Source organism: Setaria italica, chromosome IV (genome assembly GCF_000263155.2).
Source record: "Setaria italica strain Yugu1 chromosome IV, Setaria_italica_v2.0, whole genome shotgun sequence".
NCBI classification, from domain to species: domain Eukaryota; kingdom Viridiplantae; phylum Streptophyta; class Magnoliopsida; order Poales; family Poaceae; genus Setaria; species Setaria italica.
Genome location: NC_028453.1, coordinates 24,795,257 through 24,811,352, shown reverse-complemented (window position 1 = coordinate 24,811,352; position 16,096 = coordinate 24,795,257).

Sequence of the window (16,096 nt, the reverse complement as noted above, 5' to 3'; positions counted from 1 at the left end):
AGTGGGTATAAGGGTCAACCTTTGGTTAACGTGATCATCTCTGGAAGGAGATCTTATCTCCTCCTGAAATGAAGGTAAATGCCAATCAGGTGTCTGAAATTCTAGGGATCCTTTAAACAAAAATTCCTTTATTTGCGTAGTTTTTACCGTTCCACTGTTATAAATAACAAAGGAAGTTATCCCACCCGTTTTACCTTTGCCATTTGCCTTTCCAACTTCCACACTTTAGCCCTAGCGCCATCGCCACTGTTCGATCTCCAAACACTAGCGCCGCGGTCTCCCCACCAAGCAGCCCCCGAGCGTATGCGACAGAAGAAGCTCGTGACATCAAGGATGGGTAGGAAAGCTACTGTGTCCAAATCAGGCGAAGGTGAGAAGAAGAAGACATCTGACAAGAAAAAAGAGCCGTAGTTGCCAATGCCCAAGTATGGGAAAACTGATCAGACCGTGCCACCAAATCCCGTCTGTGCCTGGAAGCGATCAACTCTGAAGGAGGAAGATATCAAGGCGCTCGTAGCCACCAATTTACTCCAAGATCAGGACTTCATCAACTGGCGATCTGCATATGGCAATGCCTGCCCTTTGGAGACCTATCCCGATGAGACGGTAATATTTGCTCACTTTATTGAGCGGGGTCTCGCATTGCCAACTTCTGATTTCTTCTGAGGCTTGCTGGATTTCTATAAGTTGGAGTTGGTTCATCTGAATCCCCAATGGAATCTTCCACATTGCGATCTTCGTACATTTTTGTGAAGCTTTTTTAGGGATTAGGCTGCATTTTCAATTATTCCGGAAAATTTTCCATGTGAAGCCACAACCCTCGAGGGAACACACGCTTTTGGTCAGGGGCGCTGGAATTCAGATGCGGGAGACAGCCGGCAACCAGTATATGGATTACGAGTTGATAGACTCCAGTGCCGGGTGGAAGGAAAAATGGTGCTACATTGGCAACCATGATCCAAAACTCCCCAAGCTGACAGGGCACCATTCCTCCTGGAACATTCGGTGGCTTGATGAGCCAAAGCATGGCGATTGCCTGCAATTGCCCGATTTGATGGGTGGCTTGATGAGCTAAAGCATGGCGATTGCATGCAATATGCCCGATTTGATGGGTAGAATCGCCCACCTGAAACAATAAGGCCTTACTGGAGTAGGAGTGGCCTTTAGCTTTATGAAGTGCCGCATCCAACCTCTACAGCAGCAGTGCCATTACGGCTATGAGTATACCGGCCTCAATGATCCATCCAGATTCTCTTGTGATGAAATCAACACAGATGAAGTCATGGTGAGGTTCAAGAGAATGTTCAAGAATGTGGGCGAAATCCCCACTATTGTGCGAGAATTCAGTGCCTCACACTCGTTGAAGCCTGTAAGTACCCGTGACCTTAGCCCCTGAGTACTTATTTTGAATGTCCTAGTCAATTGACTTATCTCATTTTGCAGGAAGATGTTGCTTTCACTACAAGGTTTTACCTCCAATGCCATGCCATATGATTGCAACACCACTAATTTGGTTGCCATAGGTGGGTCGTATTGCAACTTTTTCATAAAATGGTTGCAATATGTGCCTATAATGCAACGGACTAAATGTGTTGCAATATGTGTGGTTTGTCATTGCAACAGGCTTGTGCTACTGCAACCATTAAGAATTGTGTTGCAATTAGTTGGCATTATTGCCATGGCACTTTTGAGTTGCAATGGTATTGATTTTCGTTGCAATTACTTGGTGTTATTGCAACTATATTGGATTTGGTTGCTTTTGCTTGTAACTATTGCCATGGTTGTTATGGCTTGCAATAATGTTCCATGGTGTTATAATTGCTAGGGTGGTTATTGCAACAAGATTTTTGAATGGATGCAATAGCATGTTCCTATTGCCATGGTTTTTGGGGTTGCAATAATCTTTTGTGGTGTTGCAATTGTTAAGTACTTATTGCAACTACAATCCTAAATGGACGCAATATCATGTTAATATTACCACGATTTTTTCGTGTTGCTATAGACTACCGCTGATGCAACGACCTAAAAGTGTTGCAATATACAAAATGGTTGCAATAGACAAAATGCTCCACGCATTAGACTACCCCTAATGCAACGGCCTAAAATTGTTGCAATATACCAAAAATGGTTGCAATAGATAAAATACTCCACGCATTAGACTACCCCTAATGCAACGGCCTAAAATTGTTGCAATATACCAAAAATGGTTGCAATAGATAAAATACTCCACGCATTTTTGAATAATATATTATATTAACAAAAAAAATTCCACGGAAGATTTGATCCCAGGAACTAAAGTACAAGCAAACCCTCATCTACCACTAGGCTACTGTGGTGTGTACGACATTAAGCAACCTTTATATTACTTGTTTACATGATGAAGATGGCTAATTCACTTCATATTTCAACAAGGATGATCACCATCCGCATCTTCCATTATGATTTCAGAAAACAAAAAAATTATCCAGTTTGCTGATATTGGTGCTTACGATAGAAAACAAACATGAGTATAATAGTTTGAAGACCAACTGCAGCTATTCATTATCCCGGACAATGTGATAGTTTTCAACAAAAAATCCAGAAAAACATGACTGTTGAACAAAGGATAAGTATTTAAACAAAGAAATCATCTTCTAAGCTTTCTACCACAACTGGTGCAACAACTCCATCGTCAATGTAGGTGTCATCTTCATCATCATCATCCTCATCAAGTAAGACTGCATCATCTGGTTCAAGAACTGCTTCAGCACGCATCTGATCAATAACAGAGGAATCACCAGTTGTGCCTTCCTTGTCTGGTCTTGTCCAATTTGACAAATCCTCATTTGGGCCTAATAAATTCATGTCTTGGATTCCCACATCAAGTATATTGACTTCCATGTCACCCTCATTTTCTGCTTCTGGCATGGCAAACAAATTTCTTCGTCTCACCGCAACAACACTAGACCATCCTGGGTTGTTCACGAGGTTGACAAAAAGCACCGGTTCGGCCTGTGTTGCCAGAATATAAGGTTCATTTGAATATCTGAACCTGGAAGTATCGATATCGATAACACCATATTTATCCCTACTGTATCCTCTAGTTCTGCTGGTACTGGCAGCCGGCACATCATACCAATCACACTGAAACAATACAACTTCTTTTTGTGCAGGGAACTCGAGTGAGATCAGTTTCTAATCACTCCATACCAGGTCATGTTGCCAGTAGTACCATCACCCCTCACAAGCACACCACTGTTTTGTGTGACGAGGTTTCTCTCAATGGTAGTTGTTCGAAATAGCCAGTTATTGATGTAGCATCTATTGAACACATGAGCTCGATGGTCCGGTCCTTAATAAAGGGCATACATCAGTTCGCTCGCTTCCGCTTTCTCATATAGTTTGGTGATATGCAAACACAGTTTGAAAACAAATGGTAGTTAATAAGTACATCGTTCTAACCATCACATGGAATAAAAAAATTAAAAAATAGAACTAACCTTGCCCTCGAACCACCTTTCAAAGTGCTCCTCATGTCATTTATTAAGATTCCTTATACTATTTTTTTGTAGTTCTTCCATATGCTCGCTGCATTGAAATAGCCAATTAATTAATTAGTTGATGCCAGAAACAAAAAGTAGAGTAATTAATGATGGTATATTGCAACTTACTCGACCCATGGTCTGGCTTCATCGCAGTTACTAATTATGTAGTGCCTCATCTTCCAAACCTCATCTCCACCAAATATCTCGGCAGTCTGTCCTCTCCTCTTGTAATCCATTTCTCTAAATACGCTCAGACCAGATGGCAGCTCATTCACTGCTGTACTTTCATGACGATCAGCGTGATTCAGCTTGGTGTTGACATCCAAGAATCTAGAGCAAAATGTAAGGCACTCCTCGACTATGTATCCCTCGGCTATTGAATCTTCTGGGTGCGCCTTGTTTCTCACGTAGCCTTTAACAGTACGTAAATACCTCTCAACTGGATACATCCATCTATAACACATGGGCCCTCCAAGTTTAGCCTCTTCAGCTAGATGAACCGGCAAATGAATCATGATATCAAAAAATGCAAGTGGGAATACCATCTCAAGCCGGCAAAGAGTCTCTATAATTGAACTGCTAAGTTTGTCAAGATCTTCTTCCACCAGCTCCTTCGAACAAAGTGCACTGAAGAACCTACTAAGCTGAATCAATGGCATGACAACTTCGGGCAAAATCTTTCTGACGACTAAGGGTAACAGTTTTTGTAGAATAATATGGTAGTCATGTGTTTTCAGTCCAGACACCTTACATGCATTTGCGTCCACACATCTCCTTATATTGGAGCTAAACCCATCAAGCATCTTCGCTCCATGTAGAAATTAGCATAAACTTTTCTTGTTAGCCTTATCTAAAAAGTACAAGGCTGGTGGCAAGGTATAATTATCATTGTCAATGATAGGGTGCTGATCTTGCCTTATCCCTAGCTGTTCCATGTCAAGTCGGGTCTTCTCGTTGTCCTTACATTTACCATCAATTTCAAGCAAAGTACCCAATATGCTCTCGCATATGTTTTTCTCAATGTGCATCACATCCAAATTATGCCTTATGAGCAAAGAAGACCAGTAAGGGAGCTAAAAAAATACTCTTCTTCCTTCAATTGTGGCATCTTTTATCTTCGTCACGCTTCCTCTTTTTTGATGTCACCTTTCCGAATATCACTTGATCAAAAGTTTCATACTGGTCCAATACCTGTTGACCAGATAGTGGTACTAGAGCCTCCCTGGTTTCCACCTCATTGTTGAAGCTCATCTTGTTCATGCGCCATGGATGGTCCGACGGAAAAAAACGACGATGTCCCATGTAGCAGTGATTTTTCCCAAATCTCAACCACAAATAATCTGTATCCTTGTGGCAGTATGGACATGCAAATTTGCCTTTTGTGCTCCAACCAGAAAGCATCGCATATGCAGGAAAGTCATTAATTGTTCAAAGCAGAATAGCATGTAGTTTAAAAATCTTGTTTACCTTGTCATCCCATGTATCAATTCCCTTTTCCCAAAGATCCTTCAGCTCATCAACGAGGGGCCTCAAATATACATCAATATTCATTCCAGGAGATTTTGGACCAGGTATCAACATCGACATCATCCTATAAGACTGTTTCTCAAACAACCAAGGAGGCAAATTGTAAGGGATAAGGATAACAGGCCATGTGGTGTATGTAACATTTTGCATGCCAAAGGGGTTGAAGCCATCAGAAGCAAGACCCAGCCTAATATTACGAGCTTCCTTTTCAAACCAACCATACTTGTTATCCACATGCTTCCATGCCTTCGAGTTAGCAGGGTGACGCATTTTGCTATCATCGACCAATTCTTCCTTATGCCGTCACATTTGTGATGATGTGCTCTCTGTCATATATAATATTTGTAGCCGAGGAGTAAGAGGAAAGTATCGTAGGATTTTACGTGGGACACGCTTCTTGTTTGTTGTATCAACATCACCATCCGCAACTGTTGGGCATGCATCCCAGGCCCACGAGTAGACCCTGGACGGCCCACTAAGGGACGTACTCGGATATGATCAGGACAAGGGGATAGGCTTATCCCACTCAGACTAGTTAAGTATGTGTATGGAAAACTACTCGGGCCATGCCGAGTAGAACTCTGTAATAGTACTCGACTAGGACTCGGACTTGTAACCCTGTCCTCCCTTGCATATAAGGTCTGGCAGGGACCTCCTCCAAACAGAACAACTCCAAGTGCATCTAAGATCAATACAAACAAACACACAGGATGTAGGGTATTATGCGATCTAGCAGCTCGAACCTGTCTAAATCGTGTTCCTTGCATCACCATTGATTCCTTGATTCTCGACGATCCTTACCGCACAAAAGACCACCTAGGGTACCCCCTAGGCGGGTTGCCAGTCTAAAACACCGATAGCTGGCGCGCCAGGTAGGGGAACTCGTCGAGTTTCTCTGCACGAACTCAATGGCAACGGTCGTCATCAAGCCCGTCTTCACCATTGAAGCAGGCGCAACCTTCGTTTTTGGATCCTGGCTCTGCATCGCCGACGGTGCTGGTTCATTCCGGCGCCAGATCATCAACGCCCAGGAGAAGGAATCGGAGGGTTTGGATAGAAAAAACCAAGATTTCAAAGTCAACAACCTCGAGTTTGACTTCGAGTCGGACTCGACTTCGGTTCGGACTAGTCGGTCCTAGTCGCTCCTCAAATCAACTTCGACTCCAAAACAGTTTCCAAAAGGACTCCGCAATGCAGCCGAAGGCCACCAGAGTTTCCTTACTCGAATTCAACTCGAACTCAGGAACGACGAAGGCGACGACTCCGACTCGGTCGATCTCCCAGAGATACCATTATTAGGACCAGCCCAGGGTCTGGTAATAACTACAACATCACAAGGCAGATTCGTTCACTGGCCAGGAATGCGACCATCCCTTGCCCGCGACTACGAATCACGCCTTATCGCCCATATAGACAACCTCCCGTACCAGGAAGGCGTCCTACTCACTTCCAACCGCGAGGAAAGTTCCACAGAGATTGCGACATCAAGCTCCGGAAACTACTACCTAGACAGGGAAGTCTTTGTTATTACTCAAAATAACAACCCGGGTACTAGCCAGAACAGAACCCCCAGGCGATTAGCACAACTCGACAACATCTCAGAAGACGAGTCTACAGCTGACGCCCCACAAAATGAAACCTCCGACCAAAGGAATCAAAGAAGGATGTGTAACGCTACTCGGGCTGAGCGACGACAAACGCTGGCTACAAATATTCCCATCACAAACCTCGAGAGAGCATTTGACGTAGTTCAGGCTCAGGAACATACCACCCCACTCGCAGCAATCGCTTCTATCAATCTTTTAACAACGTTAATGCCTCAAGACAGGGACAATGAAGCCACAGCTCAGCTCGTGCAGCGCAACAACGGACTAATCGCACAACTCACAGAGCAAGCTTACAAGCTACTCGACAAAGAATCACCAATCCCATCTGTTCCTCGCATCACAGCTCATCAAGAAGGCAGCAGAGGCGCTGCAGCCAACAACAACGATGCTCCAAGAAACGACAATGAAGTCGTCAACCAACCTCAGCAACATAGCCAAGGCCCAAGTAAACGCAATGCCCCAATACGCCATAAGGATGTTGGAGAGGTCAGCTGCACTAACTTCGTAAAAAGTATTCGCCCTACTCGGAAGAACCATGAAGTGTCAAACTTCAGTGATCTACGAGAAATACTCAACAGTCGGCGTGAGTGAGAAGTTGACAACTACAACCACTTTCCTGCTTTCACAAATCGTGGTAATGAAGACAAGACTACCCGAGAAGTTCAAGCCAACAGGAATCACCAAGTATGATGGCAAACAAGACCCAATTCAATGGCTACGATGCTACTCGCTTGTAGTCCAAGTAGCTGGGGGCAATAACGACACCAAAGTTATCCACTTCCCCATATGCATGGAACCAGCACCGCTGACATGGCTTTAGTCACTCAAACCATGATCAATCGATTCTTGGGCAGATTTGACAAAGGCTTTCACCAACAACTATGCCGGCTCCATGGCTAGACCAGACAACAAGATTGACCTAAGTCAAATAAAGCAGAAAGAAGGCGAAAGCTTGCGCGACTACTTGAGATGATTCTTCGAAAAGAAGGCAACCATAGTTGACATTTTAGAAACAGACATCATCGAGTGCTTCCAGAACGGACTCTACGATCGACGAACATACCAAGACTTCGGTGGACGACGACCAGCTAATTTCAAAGACCTCAAAGTTATTGTACAACAGTGGGCAGACGAAGAAGACAAAGAGCGAGAACGGTTCGGCTCCCACCGCAATCGTGGATGCGACAACAATAACATCAATGATCAGGATAGAACCCGACATAATGACACTCGAAACAACTTTTCGAGTAATCACAATCGCAAAAGGAAGCCCGACAACACTGTTGCTGCCATGACCAACTCCGGGAAAAAGGGATCCCGCAAAAATGATGAAGGGCTGACCTTCACCGAACTACTCAAAAAGCAGTGCCCATAGCACCCGACTAGCAAACACTCAGCAATAGACTGCTACAGCATGCGCCAAGTAATGCAAGACTTACCCGCTCCACCACCCCCTGAAGAGTACACCAAGAAAAAGGATAAGGGCAAGAACAAAGTCCACAACAACAAAGAAGAAGAAGGAGACTTCTAGACCACCTCAAAAACAGTCAACGTCATCTTTAGCGGAATCCCAGGCACTGCATCTAAGCGAGCCAGCAAACTCGTACTTAGGGAGATCATGGCCATTGAACCAACAGATCCAACACCGCTAAAGTGGTCAGAAGTGCCCATATCCTTCAACAGAAAGGACCAATGGACCAAGTTCTCGGAACCAGGCCGGTTCCCTCTAGTACTCGACCCCGTGGTGGCAGGATCGAAGCTAACAAAAGTACTCATCGATGGCAGAAGTGGACTCAACGTCATCTTCGCCAAAACATTGAGGAAGATGTGCCTCGATGCTACAGAAATGCTTACTCCAACAGATTCACCATTCTACGGCATCGTACCTAGAAACACAACTATACCACTAGGACAAGTCATCCTCCCAGTCACCTTTGGAACTAAGGAACACTACCATACCGAGTACATCAGATTTGAAGTCGCCGACTTCGAGACATCTTACCACGCCATACTCGGAAGGCCAGCACTCGCCAAGTTCATGGCCATACCACATTACGTTTACTTGGTACTCAAAATGCCAGGCCCCAAGGGAGAACTAACGCTACGGGGAGATCTACGGCGATCCTACGAATGTGACACCGAAACCATGGAAATCGCCGCGACCTCTCAAGCACCTAGCTCTATGCAACAAGTCTTCACAGCTTCAAAGAAACTTCATCCAACTGAACTCGAGATCCCAGAAAATAAGTCGGGGACCACAAAAGTAAAGCCCGCAAGCGAGAAAGACTTCAAAGCAGTCGATCTCCACACAGGCGACCCTTCCAAGATAGCCCTGATCGAAAAAGAGCTAGATCCCAAATAGGAATCCGCGCTCGTCAGTTTCCTTCGGGCTAACCACGATATCTTCGCTTGGAAACCAGCTGACATGCCCGGTGTGCCCAAGGAGATGATCGAGCACTCTCTAAATGTTGACCCTAAAGCTACTCCAAAACGGCAGCGACTCCGCCGGTTCGCTCAAGACAGACGAGAAGCAATCAAAAAAGAGCTAGCCAAGCTACTCGCGGCAGGGTTCATCAAAGAAGTCTTTCACCCCGACTAGCTAGCCAATCCCGTACTCGTTCGTAAGGAAAACAACGAGTCGAGGATGTGTGTCGACTACACCGACCTCAACAAGCACTATCCTAAAGACCCTTTCGGGCTACCCAGGATCAACCAAGTGGTCGACTCCACTGCTGGGTGCGCTCTACTATGTTTTCTTGACTGCTACTCAGGCTATCATCAGATAAGCCTAAAAGAAGAGGATCAAGCTAAAACAGCCTTCATCACACCATTTGGAGCCTTCTGCTACAAAACAATGTCCTTCGGACTAAAAAATGCAGGGGCAACATATCAACGAGCTATACAGATGTGCTTCGAAAAGCAACTTCACCGCAATGTCGAGGCTTATGTGCACGACGTAGTCGTCAAAACAAGAAACCAGGAGGAACTCATCACCGATTTGGAGGAAACTTTCTCCAGTCTACGAGCTTTCCGATGGAAACTCAATCCTACTAAATGCGTCTTCGGAGTACCTTCTGGCAAATTACTCGGGTTCATCATTAGCCATCGCGGCATTGAGGCCAACCTAGAGAAAATATCTGCCATCACAAACATGCAAGCACCTACTAGCATCAAGGATGTGCAGAAACTCACAGGCTGCATGGCAGCCCTCAACCGGTTTATCTCAAGACTTGGAGAGCGGGGCCTACCCTTCTTCAAGCTTCTCAAATGACAGGACAAGTTCACATGGACAGAAGAGGCAGACAAGGCACTGACACAACTCAAAGACTTTCTGTCAAAGCCTCCTATACTCACTGCTCCATCTCCAAATGAAGACTTGCTCCTATACATATCAGCTACTACTCATGTCGTCAGCACGTCAATAGTAGTTGAACGGTCTGAACCAGGCCACGCTTACAAGGTCCAAAGACCTGTATACTTCATCAGTGAAGTACTCTCTGTTGGGATATGAGGTAGGCTACACTAGCGCAAATCAAAAATTCTACCGCGTATAACCAGGAAGAACTGCCGTATAAGGATCACGGGATTACCACTCGACGCACTACTGGTGCGGAAGATGTAGATATGCGTCGATGCAGTGAAGACGATCACGTAGTCGTACGTACTCGATCACGTCACGTCTAGCAGCTCCTCAGCAGCTCGTCCACGTGCAGCAAGATCGCCTCCGGTGCCGCGGCTCGTCGTCGGCTCGTCGTGGCTCGTCGGCGGCTCGTCGATCGTTCGTCCAAGTGCTGCAGGCGCAACATCTCCAAGGTATCCACACGTGCAGGGAGGAAGCGTCACAAGCCGGACTGCTAGATCCGCGAGTTGCAACAGGCGAGGGCGTGGGAGGCGCGGCAGGTGTGTTTCGCCAAAAGGTGTAAACCCTAGGGCGCCCCCACCCCTCTATTTATAGAGGTTCCTGATGGGCCTCTAGATCCGAGGCCCATTGGTACTTCTAAACCTAATCCAACTCGGATCAGATCCGAATTGGGCTTCCAGCCCCTTAAGTGTGTGACCCTATGGGTTCGGATACGTATAGACATGGCCCGAGTACTCCTGCTCGGCCCAATAGTCGGTAGCGGCCTCTAGCAAGACGTGCCAACTCCTATACGCACACGAAGATCATATCAGACGAACCATCACAACATAATATACATGCTATTCCCTTTGCCTCACGATATTTGGTCTAGCTTCAAGCCGACCGCTCTTTCTCGATCCTGTGATTCGGAATCCCTTTGTAGGTTAACTCTTAACCGTACGTAGCATGGCCATGCGTTTTGGATCCGATCACTCGAGGGGCCCAGAGATATCATTCTCAATCAGAGAGGGGCAAATCCGATCTTGACTGACCATGTCTCATAGCATGCTTCTTGACAAACCCGAAAGCTACCTTTATAACTACCCTGTTACGGCGTAGCGTTTGATAGCCCCTAAGTAGGTCGATCCACATCTAGAATACATGCGACAGTCTCAGGTCTAAGGACAAAGCGTATATGTTGTTTAAAGAGAGAACTACTTCTCGTGTTGGGTCAGTCCTAGCACATGTCTCCACATGTGTCCACATTATTAGTTCAACATCTCCATGTCCATGACTTGTGAAACATAGTCATTAACTAATACATGTGCTAGTCTAATATTCATGTGTGTCCTCACATGAACTCCGACTAGGGACAACTTTAGAATAACCATACAAGTAAAGAGTTTCACATACAATTCACATAATTGCAAATCAATTCAAGTAGCCTTCAATGGATATTCAATGAACACAACATACAAATCATGGATACAAATGGAATATCATCATCTCTATGATTGCCTCTAGGGCATACCTCCAACACTCTCGGACTCCAAAACTCGGTACTCACCGATACAAAAACTCTTAGACACAATCCTGCTCACCTCCCGGAAAATACGCCATCATTTCCAAGAACACAACATCACAGTCATCTCTGACTTCCCGCTCGGTGAAATTCTCCACAACAGAGAATGGGCAGTTGAACTCGGAGCTCTCACCTAGGACTTCAAGCCAAGAACAGCTATCAAATCCTAAGCTTTGGTCGACTTCATGGCTGAATGGACTGAAAATCAAGTACCAACACCAGTCGAGCGGCCAGAACACTGGGTAATGTATTTCGACGGGTCCCTCAAAATCAAAGGGGCCGGTGCAGGCGTACTCCTCATCTCCCCGAGAGGAGATCAACTCAAATACATACTGCAAATCTTCTAGGAAGCATCAATCAACGAAGCTGAGTACGAAGCACTACTACACGGCCTTCGCCTTGCAATCTCCCTCGGCATCAAAAGGCTACTGGTGTATGGCAACTCACTAGTCGTTATAAACCAAGTCAATGACGAGTGGGATCGAAACAAGGACAACATGGACGCTTACTGCAAAGAAGTCCGCAAACTGGAAAACAAATTCTCAGGCTTGGAATTTCATCACACCGTCCACGACAACAACGTGGCCGCTGACATGTTATCAAAAATGGGCTCAACTTGTGCAGAGGTTCCAGCAGGAATTTTCGTACACGAACTGCACAAGCCATCTATACCTGAACAAGTTACACCACCAGTAGTCCAGACTACTGACGTCACTCGAGAAATCATGATGATAGAAGTCGACTGGAGGGCACCCTTCATCGACTACATCAAGGATCACAAGTTACCCTCCGACAAAAACCAGGCTGAACAAGTCTCTCAACGAGGAAAAAACTACGTTCTAGTCGGAGACAAGCTCTACAGGAAAAGCGCATCATCAGGGGTACTCATGAAGTGTGTTACCCGTGAAGATGGCCAAGAAATCCTAGAAGAAATTCACAAAGGGATCTGCGACAACCACGCATCTTCACGAACAATAATTGGCAAGGCTTTCAGGGCAGGTTTCTACTGGCCAATGGCTCCAGCTGACGCCAAACAGTTAGTTCGGAAGTGCAAGGGTTGTCAATTCTTCACTAAACAGCAACATGTTCCTACCTACAAGCTAGTCACAATACCTCCAACATGGCCGTTTGCCTGCTGGGGGCTCAACATGATAGGGCCACTGCCAACTGCGCTAGGAGGATTCAACTGAGTACTCGTGGCAATCGACAAATTCACCAAGTGGATTGAGGTCAAACCAGTCACTTGCCCCAAGGCAGACCGAGTCCTTGACTTCTTGGATGAAATCATACACCGTTACAGCTTTCCAAACAGGATCATCACAGACCTAGGGTCCAACTTCAACAACCATGACTTTTGGGAGTATTGCGAAAATAGTGGCATTGACGTCCGCTACGTCTCTGTCGCTCACCCACGAGCCAATGGACAGGTCGAGCGAGCTAACTGCATGATACTCGAAGCTCTTAAGAAATGACTACATGATGTCGGCAACACAAAAGGAGGCAAATGGCTCAAGGAATTACCCAACGCTCTATGGGGACTACGAACCCAACCATGCAAGACTACTGGGCTCTCTCCCTATTTCCTCGTATATGGCTCAGAAGCTATATTACCCGCAGACATTATGTGGCAATCTCCTTCAATCGAACAATATGATGAAGCAATGGCAGAAGAAACAAGGCGGACAGATCTAGATAGTCTGGAAGAAGCAAGATGCGCAACGCTTGTACAATCTACTAGATACCTTGATGGGTTAAGGCGTTGCCATGACCGCAATGTCAAGGAACGATCTTTCAACTTAGGCGACATGGTCCTCAAACGAATCCAAGACATGTCAGGGTTACATAAACTCAATTCACCATGGGAAGGCCCTTACATTGTATCCAAGGTTACGAGACCTGGGTCCTACAGACTACAAGAGCTCTCAGGAGAACAAGTACCAAACTCTTGGAATATAGAACACCTTTGTCGCTACTACCCGTAGCAGCACTCGAATAATTGCTTCGAAGCAAAGACTCATGGCAACTACTCGAGCCAGTAGCTGGACTATCAACTAGAAGATGTACTATTCTTAACTCAAGACTACCAACCTAACAGGCATTCCAGCTCTGGTACAAAGCCTCAGCGGTAGAGTAATTCTTTACTCGAGACCGAAGATACATCAAGATTACATACGAGTACGGGTACTCGAAATACAATACAAGAGGACTGCAAGCAACTGCCTACTGGTGGGCTGCATTTAAGCCTCAGGCTTTTATAATATCACAAGGCCACTCAGGTCTGCTGACTACAACGGGAGGGACCTACACACAAGGAAGCTATGCAAAACGCAGCCATATCCAGGTCCTCTACCCAAGGCAATGCCAGGTACTCCTGCACCATCGCTGCCTTGACAGCAACAACGATGAATCCCGCGCGCTGCGCCAAGAGGGAAACAAGGCTGCTCTTTTGCTAGCCTTACTGAGCCAACCTACCCTACAGCCACACCTCCACCTCTAAGTGAGCGGGATAAAGACCGCGGCACTCATCACCCATCACCCACGAGTTCCAGCGCGTACTCCGCTAGATCACGAGCTGCAAGATAAGGCGTGCGATGAAACCTCCAACGAGGATTCTTCTAGCATCGCGGCTATCCCTACGAGTGCTAGAGTTTGTGGAGGGAAGGTGGTCTCAATCTACAAGGAATCTTCTAGCAACGGTGTACTCTCTGAAGGCTCTCTACACTCAAACAACAGCAACCGAAGGCAATCCATTGCTACTCAGAAGCTTGATTTGGGTCTATCTCCAGAGGTGGCCTATTTATAGCCAAGCGCTACAACTACCAACCACCCAGGAGTTACTATACATCCGTGATCAATGAGTTTGACGACCCCTGACTCTACCCATGTGAAAGCATTCACGCTGTAAAGGAAAAAAGAGTACAGTACATCCGTGCACCACCAAAAAGCAGAGTACTCGACAAACACCGTAACTACTCAAAACTTAGAACTACTCCAGCCAATCATGGCCTGCGCTCAAAACGCATCCTTGTATCGGGGGCTTGGATGAGTCCGACCCTCTACTCAGGGGTCGGGCAATACGAAGCCTCATGACAAGGGGTCGGGCGCATCCGACCTTGGGACCAAGGGTCGGGCGAAGCGGAGTTCCATCCTCAAAGGGTCAGCCGTGTCTGACCATGCGACCTTGGGTCGGGCGAGACGGAATGAACTACTCCTTGCCCGCGCCGGGTCAAGATAACTTCAAACAACAAAAGAATGGACAAGAGTTCATTCCTCATACAAGATATCATTCAGAGTACTCGGAAGCTTACAAGAGTACACAAAAGTTCAAGGCTCCTCCAGAGATACAAATTCCAACATCTTCGACACGATTGGCTCCGCCTCCTCAAGGTACTGCGCATAAGCTTCTTCTGTGCAGTTGCGAGCAACGCCGTCACCAGCCGCCGACAAATCTGCCCTCGAGTAGTATGACTTGACCACAGCAAGGACTTGTTTGCAAACAGCCTTGCAGAGGCCGGCCAGCTTACCTGGAGTAGCCTTCAAATGCTCGACTAGTGATTGAGGCCTTGCGTCCTCTTCCAAGGGGGCAATGGTGTTGACCAAGTCTTGAGCTACAACAGTTAACTCTTGGAGTTCGCCCTGAAGTCTTCCTATGGACTGGACATGATCTCTGCATGCCACCATGGCCATAGCAAGCATCACCCCATTCTGAATCTTCCTGTCTCGCTGATGCTCGCAAGCAGCCTGTGCTTCTGTCAGCGCAGCCCGAAGATGTTCAGCTTCATCCGCCACTCGGTCGTGCGTGTTTCTCCAGTCAAGGAGTTGGCTACTCGTAGCAGCCTCTTGCCTCTTGAGCTCTGCAAAAATGACCAAGTTCAAACACAACTGACTACAGTTGGACATACTCGGAAGATGCAAAGTACTCACCTTGATACTTTTTATTCAAAGACTTGTAGCGGCTCTCCAGCTTCTGCTGCAAGACTTCATGATCTGACCGCTCCACAGCAAAGGATTTTGCTCCAACTTCATGAACCCTCAAGGATTCTGTAAGTTGGGCCAATTGATGATTTCATTCCTGAAGGGCCCGAGTGTTCCTTTGCGTCTGGTCATACAACTCCTGCAAAGCAACACAATCGATCAAGTCCATTAATCATTAACTCTGTTAGACAAAGCAAAGAAAACACACCTGGAAGCTACGAAAAACATCAACGGCCCTCTAAAACTCCGACTCAGACGGAAGCTCGAGTACTGGACCCTCAGTACTCTTCACAGCGTGCGGAGCTGCACCCAAGGCGGTACCTAAGACACAAGCATCAGTAAATTCAATACCACGACTACAATACCAAGACCCCGGTTACATACCTGCAACAGTTGGATCTTTGGATTTGTCCACATCCACTACAGCCAGAGCTCCGCCAGTAGATGCCGTCAAAGTTATATTTCCTAAACCCGAAGCAGCCCAGGAGCCCTCCACTGAACGGATCACCTCTTGAAGCATAGACATGGTAGCTCCAAGGTG